The sequence below is a fragment of the Neoarius graeffei genome, chromosome 15 (genome assembly GCF_027579695.1).
Source record: "Neoarius graeffei isolate fNeoGra1 chromosome 15, fNeoGra1.pri, whole genome shotgun sequence".
Classification (NCBI taxonomy): domain Eukaryota; kingdom Metazoa; phylum Chordata; class Actinopteri; order Siluriformes; family Ariidae; genus Neoarius; species Neoarius graeffei.
In genome coordinates this window covers 40,188,805-40,198,900 of record NC_083583.1, presented here as the reverse complement: position 1 = coordinate 40,198,900, position 10,096 = coordinate 40,188,805, and the positions used below count along the sequence as shown (strand labels likewise).

At 39.7% G+C, this 10,096-nt stretch overlaps 1 protein-coding gene across 2 annotated transcripts in view; it reads left to right on the top strand.

Annotated features, from left to right (window-relative positions):
* Positions 1-7,265: 7,265 nt before the first annotated feature.
* Positions 7,266-10,096, top strand: part of kdm4b (lysine (K)-specific demethylase 4B) — a 164,502-nt gene continuing 161,671 nt past the window's right edge. For both annotated transcript variants that reach the window (XM_060941300.1, XM_060941299.1), the window contains exon 1: positions 7,266-7,404. The gene's annotated coding sequence lies outside the window, so the exon portion shown is untranslated. The remainder of the gene's footprint in view (positions 7,405-10,096) is intronic.

The following is a 10,096-nucleotide window of genomic DNA, read 5'->3' as shown; positions in this document are numbered from 1 at the left end:
CAATAAACCATATTCCTTTTATATGGAACAGTTTGATTTGGTTCTTGCCTTCCTTGCATTTAATTGAGGAATAAAACACTGTGCTTTTGTAGGAAAATAATGACTGGGTAGTATGATGCAGTCCTACATGAAGCAGAAGCATTACCGTTGGTACCTTGAAATTTTCCTGTAACAGTATATCCTGAGGGCGGCACGGTGGTGTAGTGGTTAGCGCTGTCGCCTCACAGCAAGAAGGTCCGGGTTCGAGCCCCGTGGCCAGCGAGGGCCTTTCTGTGTGGAGTTTGCATGTTCTCCCCGTGTCTGCGTGGGTTTCCTCCGGGTGCTCCGGTTTCCCCCACAGTCCAAAGACATGCAGGTTAGGTTAACTGGTGACTCTAAATTGAGCGTAGGTGTGAATGTGAGTGTGAATGGTTGTCTGTGTCTATGTGTCAGCCCTGTGATGACCTGGCGACTTGTCCAGGGTGTACCCCGCCTTTCGCCCGTAGTCAGCTGGGATAGGCTCCAGCTTGCCTGCGACCCTGTAGAACAGGATAAAGCGGCTAGAGATAATGAGATGAGTATATCCTGAAGCATTTTATTCCTCTTAAACCATAGCAATCTGCCAGCATTAACAATTCATTAAATGTTAATATTTATTAGTTTTTCAGTTGTTAAAGAATGCATTAATGTAAACCTGTGACTTTTGATTACACCTGTACTGCTGTCAGAGCTGCTATCATTAGAAAATCAACACTTTTTTTTTTTTTTTCTGGTTAATTGGATTTGAGTGATGAACTGACAATGTAATTTGAGGTTCATGTAGAATGATGGCGTCTTTTGGTTATTTTGCATTTCTGTAAATTCTAATTCTGTGCCCTTTGGATGATTTGACATGAGGTGTACACACTGATCAGGTGCAAATGTTGATCAGAGAAAGGAATGATGTTTTTTGTGTGGGAGATGCATTGTTTTGGTAGCGGTGGTAAGTTTTAGCATAGGTTTTTTGTTTTTTTTAAAATACACATTTTATTCTCTACATCTACATTGTGGGACCGTGATGTGACGGACTAAAGTGCACACGTCAGGTTGTCCAGGATCCCTTGAGCTCTGATTATTGTCTGTGGAATTTTCATATTTTCCCCCTGGCGCTCATGTGGGTTTCTTTCAGGTTCACTGGTTCCTCCATGCCCGACAGTGAACTGATGTTCTATCTGGGGTGTATTCTAGTGTTCCCTCGGATTAGTTTGGGATCCACTGTGACCCTGACCATGGTGAATATGAATGAACTCCTAAAAATGGAGCTTTATTTTCTCCTAAACTTTTGAATCTAATAAAATGTGTAAGTGTGTTAACCCATCTCCTGCAACAAACACATGGGTTTTAGTATAGAATTATCAAGTACCCAAAATGTAGTTAAATAGTATCCATACTAATTGCACAAGGAGATGAAGAATATCTTAATGAATTGCTTAAATGTATTTAGTTATTTAGAATGTGTATATAATTTGGGTAACAGGGTTGCACATATAAGGAATATATATGGTTTTGAAACTGGTGTGATCTATTTGGTTGTCAGGTATCCCATATATTATATGAAGCATCCAAAGAAGTTCATCAAGCTGCCTTTCAAATATTTACATAAAATTACATTCGACAAATGATGTAAAGAGAAGTCTTGGATATTTTGGATTTATTGTGTCATATCCTCCCCCCCAATTAAAAAAAAAGGGAGTCTTATCATCTCTCTGGTGTTAAAACACTTAATTCCCATTCCTTTTATCACCATTTTTTCAATTTGGTTCCTATTGCCATTCAGCTCTCTGGTGTATAACTTCCCCAAGGAAAACCCCAGCCAGAGTACTGTCATGTTTTGTGAAATCTCATTAGTAGTTTAACTTGCATCACGAAAACTAGATATGTGGTGTATAGGATGGTGATAGTGGCCAGAAGGTTGTAGGTCCAAATCCCAGGACTGTCAGAAAGCCACATTTCACAGAACTGAACAGTTGAGGTGTTTTGGATTTGCATAAAACTAAATGCATTCACCAAATAAATGTAATGGGAAAGCTGCTACACTGAGGGGAAAAAAAAAAACCTCTTGCATTTTGTACACAAGTTTTTCTTTCGCTTTGCATCATCTCATGACTGCAATCTGGGATCCTATGGCTGCAATAACAGATGGCCGGAAGAAGCCCAATCCGTGTAGTCGTGTGTGTGGGTATGTCTCAAATCGACTACATGTAGAGCACTAACTAGCCATTTCTAGAGTGGAACTGATCAGTGCACTATAATTTGTTTCATGTGCCCTTACAGCACTGTTATTCTCGAATATGATTGGTCAGAAGGTGTTGATTAATGTTCTATAACTGCAGCTCTGTGTTTCTATGTGGTGCCATCAGTAATTAATGCACTTGTAACACATTATCATAATTTACTGACAGAGCCTGGTATGGCAGACATTCTACATTATCAACGGCTAATAAATTATCCATCCATCCATTATCTCATTATTTCTAGCCGCTTTATCCTGTCCTACAGGGTCGCAGGCAAGCTGGAGCCAATCCCAGCTGACTACGGGGCGAAAGGCGGGGTACACCCTGGACAAGTCGCCAGGTCATCACAGGGCTGACACATAGACACAGACAACCATTCACACTCACATTCACACCTACGGTCAATTTAGAGTCACCAGTTAACCTAACCTGCATGTCTTTGGACTGTGGGGGAAACCGGAGCACCCGGAGGAAACCCACGCGGACACGGGGAGAACATGCAAACTCCACACAGAGTCCATAAGTCGCCAGATGTAAAATAAAATAATTAACAAAATGCAGAATTGAAATAAAAAAAAGAAAGAAATGCTTCAAGATAAACTAAAAACCTTAAATAAAGTTTACATGCTAAAACATATAAATCATATACAGTTGTGGTCAGAAGTTTGCATACAGTGACATGAATGTCAGAATGTCATGGCAATATTTGGGCTTTCAGTAATTTCTTGGAACTGTTCTTTTTCTGTGGCAGAATGTACAGCATACATCTTTAAAAAAAGCACTAGTATTTGGTGCAAAAGTTTTAATTTTCTTTGGGTTTTCTGAAATCAACACAGGGTCAAAAATATACATACAGCACATCTAATATTTGGGTAAAATTTCTCTTCGCAAGATTCACCTTGACCAAACATTTTTATTTACCATGAACAAGCTTCTGGCAGAATTCTGGTTGGATATTTCACGACTCTTCATGATAGAATTGGTAGAGTTCAATTAAATTAGTTTTTTTTTTTTCTTGGCATGGACTCTACTTAAGGGCGGTCCATATATTTTCAATAGGGTTGAAGTCAGGACTTGTTTTAAGATTGTTAGCCTGCTTTATTCTCCACAACCAGCTCTGATGCGTTTGGCTTAAAACATGAGCTAATTTCATCCCTAATCTATCCCCAGTGAGCAAGCCTGTGGCGACGGTGGCAAGGAAAAACTCCCTCAGACAACATGAGGAAGAAACCTCGAGAGGAAGCAGACTCAAAAGGGAATCCATCCTCATCCAGGCAACAACAGACAGCATGACTATAATATTAACAGTTTTAACATGAAGTCAGTTTCGTTGATGTTATAAACTCTTCATTGATGGAAACTTGAGTGTAACTGTTCATGACAACTGCAGTCCTAAAGTTAGCGAGTCACCTGTAGTCCTCAGCCATAAAAGCATTACTGTAAGAGTCCAGAGCGTCTTCCAAGTGTGACTTTCAACTGTCCACATGGGGGCGTCCTCCACAGGAGAGCTGCGATGAGACTCCAACCAGACACAGGGCACCAGGATGGATCAAGCAGGTCCGAGGAGCAGAAGAGGTCAGCATCTCGAGCTCAGGATTGACATGTAACTCAGAGGGACAGATTTTTTTTGGGGGGGGGAGAGAGAGAGAGAGAGAGAGAACACAGGTTGTTAGGTATGCCTAATGTCACCTGAATAAGTAGGAACAGTATACATATTGCACTGAGTACAAGCAGGGACTCCGGCAACTAACTATGACAGCATAACTAAAAGGGGAGAGCCAGAAGGTAACACAGGCATGAGGGAGCCCCGGGACATAAAGCAGCCAGCCACTACACCATCAACAAACTCGAGTGAGCAAGCGAGTGGGGACTGACAGCATCCATACATCCCAGTTTACCAAAACACTCTATGTCTGAGGACCCTCCAGATCTACACCTTTACCTCATAAACACCATTAACAAAAGGCTTGACTAAACAGATATGTTTTCAGCCGAGACTTAAACACTGAGACTGTGTCTAATTCCCAAACATTACTTGGAAGGCTGTTCCATAACTGTGGGGCTTTGTAAGAAAAGGCTCTGCCCCCAATGTAGCCTTCACTATACGAGGTACCAGCAGATAGCCTGCACCTTTTGATCTCAGTAGGCTTGGCGGGTCATAGAGGAGCAGAAGTTCACTCAGGTACTGTGGTGTGAGACCATTCAGTGCTTTAAAGGTCAATAGTAGTATTTTATAATCAATACGAAATTTGATTGGGAGCCAATGCAGTGTGGATAAGACAGGCGTGATGTGGTCATATTTTCTAGTTCTAGTAAGGACTCTTGCTGCTGCATTTTGAACTAACTGGAGCTTGTTTATGCACTTATTGGAACATCCAGACAGTAAGGCATTACAATAATCCAACCTGGAGGTAACGAAAGCATGAACTAGTTTTTCTGCGTCATGTAGTGACATTAAATTTCTTATCTTAGCAATATTTCTGAGATGAAAGAAAGTTATCTGGGTAATGTTACCAACGTGAGTTTCGAATGAAAGTCTGGGGTCAATAATCACTCCGAGGTCTTTTACTGCTGCACGTGAAGAAACAGAAAGGCCATCCAGAGTTACTGTGTAATCAGAAAACTTACTTCTAGCTGCATGTGGTCCTAGTACAAGTACTTCAGTCTTGTCAGAGTTAAGCAGAAAGAAGTTAATAAGCATCCAGTGTCTAATGTCCTTCACACATTCCTCAGTTCTATTAAGCTGGTGTCTCTCATCAGGTTTTGCAGAAACATACAACTGTGTGTCATCAGCATAACAGTGGAAACTAATACAATGTTTACAAATAATATCACCCAGAGGGAACATATATAAAGAAAAAAGCAGTGGACCCAAGACAGAACCTTGTAGGACACCAAACTTTACCTCAGTACGTCTAGAAAAATCACCATTTACATCAACATACTGATAGCGATCAGTTAAATAAGACCTGAGCCAGGAGAGGGCCGTTCCCTTAACTCCCACAACATTTTCTAGTCTATCCAGAAGAATGGAATGGTCAATGGTATCAAATGCTGCACTAAGGTCAAGCAACACAAGCAGCGAGACACAGCCCTGATCAGATGCCAACAGTAGGTCGTTTACTACTTTAACCAGAGCTGTCTCTGTGCTATGATTAGGTCTAAATCCTGACTGATACATTGCATGGATGTTATTCCGATGTAAATATGAGCATAACTTTTGTGCCACAGCTTTTTCAAGGATCTTGGAGATAAAAGGGAGGTTTGATATTGGCCGATAATTGGACAGCTGACAGGGATCAAGGTCAGGTTTTTTAATCAGGGGTTTGATAACTGCTGGTTTAAAGGATTTGGGTACATAGCCAATCGTAAGAGAAGAATTTATTATTTTTAGAAGCGGTTCACTTACTTCAGGTATTATCTGTTTGAATAGACGTGTAGGTAAGGGATCTAGTACACAAGTTGAGGCTTTTGATGCCGAGATTAATGAAAGTAATACAGTTTCTCTAAGGGGAGTAAAACATTCTAATTGCTGATCTGATACAGTTATATTGTTAACTACAGGGTCACTTACATTGTCTGACCTTAAATTAGTAGTTTAAATTTTTTGTCAGATATTCTCAATTTTGTCATTAAAAAAATTAATGAAGTCGTTGCTACTACATACTACAGGTGTGCATGAGTCTATAGTGGACTTATTCCTGGTTAATTTTGCTACAGTATTAAATAGGAATCTAGGATTATTTTTGTTATCTTCTATTAGGGAGGAGAGATATGTTGATGGCGGCAGGGTGGTGTAGTGGTTAGCGCTGTCGCCTCACAGCAAGAAGGTCCGGGTTCGAGCCCCGTGGCCAGCTCTACGTGTGAGCCTTTCTGTGCGGAGTTTGCATGTTCTCCCCATGTCGGCGTGGGTTTCCTCCGGGTGCTCCGGTTTCCCCCACAGTCCAAAGACATGCAGGTTAGGTTAACTGGTGACTCTAAATTGAGCGTAGGTGTGAATGTGAGTGTGAATGGTTGTCTGTGTCTATGTGTCAGCCCTGTGATGACCTGGTGACTTGTCCAGGGTGTACCCCGCCTTTCGCCCGTAGTCAGCTGGGATAGGCTCCAGCTTGCCTGCGACCCTGTAGAAGGATAAAGCGGCTAGAGATAATGAGATGAGATGAGATTCTCAATTTTGTCATTAAAAAAATTAATGAAGTCGTTGCTACTACATACTACAGGTGTGCATGAGTCTATAGTGGACTTATTCCTGGTTAATTTTGCTACAGTATTAAATAGGAATCTAGGATTATTTTTGTTATCTTCTATTAGGGAGGAAAGATATGTTGATGGCGGCAGGGTGGTGTAGTGGTTAGCGCTGTCGCCTCACAGCAAGAAGGTCCGGGTTTGAGCCCCGTGGCCAGCTCTACGTGTGAGCCTTTCTGTGTGGAGTTTGCATGTTCTCCCCGTGTCCGCGTGGGTTTCCTCCGGGTGCTCCGGTTTCCCCCACAGTCCAAAGACATGCAGGTTAGGTTAACTGGTGACTCTAAATTGACCGTAGGTGTGAATGTGAGTGTGAATGGTTGTCTGTGTCTATGTGTCAGCCCTGTGATGACCTGGCGACTTGTCCAGGGTGTACCCCGCCTTTCGCCCGTAGTCAGCTGGGATAGGCTCCAGCTTGCCTGCGACCTTGTAGAACAGGATAAAGCGGCTAGAGATAATGAGATGAGATGAAATGAGATGAGACATAACACCAGTTGTTAGTTTTCTTTATGATCCAGTCCACTCCACTCCACTACACCGACAGGGCGGAGCACTTTCCCATATTAATGACTTTATTTCCATAAGAACGGGTTCACTTGAAGTCGATTTAAGACTCACCCTACGTGTGTACGTGTTTTCCGTGATCCTGAGACGGCACAGATAACCGATAATCTGATTGGTTTAACTCGATGTCATTTAAACAAATCGCCCAATGAGAATCGTGTGCCCGAGAGGTAGGCGTGCGCTCGGACCAATCAGGAAGCGCGGACATTCTGCAGCAGGCAGAGAGGCCCAGTTTTAACGATGGAGCATTAATCGAGCGTTTAGTTGGACGGGGGGAAAAAAAGAAAAAGAGATCAAGCTAAACACGAGATAATTGGATAAAGGGACATAAAGACAAAAGCAGGAGGTAATATTATCTTAAATTCCTTTTTTAAGGATTGTAGGAGGTTTGGAAATGATTCCGGAGGGTGTCGTAGGCGGAAATGTTGCAGGGCTGTCGTCGGTCGGACATGTTGACTTTTTATTATTATTGTTGTTATTATTGTAGTGGAGGAATGGACGGATGTGAAAAGCAGTTTAAACTGAGGGAGCCTGAGCGTCCTGGTTAACCTCAGAGTGATGATTTAACGCAGGACAGACTTGTGATCGTTTGCATGGGAGCTGCTGAGTGTGGTGTTGAGCTCAGCAGTGGTGGAGTTGGGCATATTTAGGCCTGCTGGGGAACCTGTTCGTACACAAAGGGCCATTTAAAGCTGCATCTTTAAGCCTACAGCTGCATTATATTACACACACACACACGGTGTATCCACAGGCACAGAACACACTGGACACGTCGAATGGCTCAGTATGTTTGGTGTAGTAATGCTTACTATTATTTAAAAGCAGCATGTGTTTTATTTGCACTTGTTTATGTAGATTAGAGTGTGGAACCAAAAAGGCCCCTAAAAGCCTCCAGCTTGTGCTTGGGTTTCTTCACTACTGTGTTTTTTTTTTTAATTTAAATTTTTTTATTTTAATACCAGGAAAACTGTGTTTTTAAAATGTTTTTTTTCTTTTTAAATCCTGATCTAACTTGTGTCAGTAATAATCAGTATTAAGTTAAGGGTTGTTTTACAATCAGGGGACAAAGTTTGTGTCACAGGGGTCCAAAATTCAAATTGATTCAAACTGGTTCTTGTACCAGTTTTTAAGTGAAGGACAAGTTAAAGAACAGATTTCAGGTCATTTTTTTGACGTATGTGTATTAGGGTGCATCGGTTATTACAATATCGCCTTGTCACTCTAATCATATTGTCATTTTAATTTTATCCACGCGTCATTTTATTTATTTGCCATATTTTATCTGCTGCCTTTTTAAAAATTTTTATTTATTTATTTATGTTTTTCTTTTACTTTGTTACTGGCAACAGGCCTGCCATTGTATATTGTACATAATATGCTTTTTTTTTTTCCTCCCACCCATTTTTGTGATCTTTATTCTTTTTGTGATTTTTATTTTCTTGCTCTTTTAATGTACCGCTCTTCGCCCTTCTAATTGCCTTTCGGAGATCAAGTTTTGTCTAAGTCTAAAAATGAAAAGTTCGTCCGATCATGATGCATTTTTGTTTTTATGTTCCTTTTGGTAAGAAAACACACTGGGTGAAATATTTTGACAAAATTCAAAAGTTTAATGGTGGCACCAGGAGCTCAAAGTTCTGGAAAAAGCTGCTATTTTATGACTTTTATGACAAAATTTCAATCACTTTTCATGAAACATTATGGCACCTTATAGAGTATAGCAAATATCTTAGATACACATTTTTAGTCCATATTCTAAATATATTATCAAGCACAGTTTGAGTTTTAGCTGTTCATTGAATCATTGTTCAACTACTTTTAAACAATACAAATGTATTCTGAATCACATTAATGCTTCTCAATCCCTTGCAAAGGTTCTTAACATGATCTCTGGCTCACAAGAAATCAATAAATGGAGTCCAACATTGTGATTCAAACCTTACGCCAAAACATAAAATAAGCGTTTTTTGGCAAAAAATGAACCTCATGGTGCCACCGTTAGACTTTTGAATATGGTCAAAACATTGTACAGGATGTCTTTATTGGTGAAAAGGAACACCCAAACAAAAATGCATCAGATTTTATGAAAGTGAGGGCAACTGATGCACCCTAATGTGTATGGTAGTTTTGTGTAATCTGCTATAAGATGGGAGAAACAAATGAAGTGATTCTCGGAGAGGACTTTTTTTTGACAATTCAGAATCCACTACTTCCATAGTGCTTTTAAATATAAGTGATTCCACGCTTATGGGTACTGAAATGGGAACATGAACTTATTCACCTAAAACCATTTCTTTTTTTACCATCAGGTCACAAAACATGTAATCTTTAATGAATGATATGTTAAAAGATAACTTTAATTTTCTGAGATGTAATAAAAACATATTTATATGCCAAAGTCAAGCCTATGAGTTCCAAAATGATGTCTGTTACATTACTTCTGTTACGATTGTCCATCTCGCGTCTGTTACAAATTAATTACAATCTAGCTATATACCATGTTAATCTTATTGAAAGAATGTGTATGTTTATTCTACTACACATGTTACCTTCCTATGTTTCAAAAAGTAATTCTACATTGTTAAAATTGAGAATATATATATGTCCACAACACTTCTGTTACGTTCTGACTTTGGCATATAAATGTTTTTATTACATCTCAGAAAATTAAAGTTATCTTTTAACATATCATTCATTAAAGATTACATGTTTTGTGACCTGATGGTAAAAAAAAGAAATGGTTTAGGTGAATTTTTAAAAATAAGTTCATGTCCCCATTTCAGTACCCATAAGCGTGGAATCACTCATATAAGGCTGTAAGCTTTGTGTTAGTTGTCTCTAATATTTATGTCCCAATATCTTGACCACATTTTAGGATGAAAATAATCATTTTAGATATGTTATTTTATATTGAAAAATTAGCTGTCTCGGAGAGGGCTTTTTTTTTTGACACAATTACATACTAATTTGATCAAAATAGTCTGAAAACTTACTGGCATTCAACATTAAAACTTAAATATGTTTCCAATGATATGGAACCA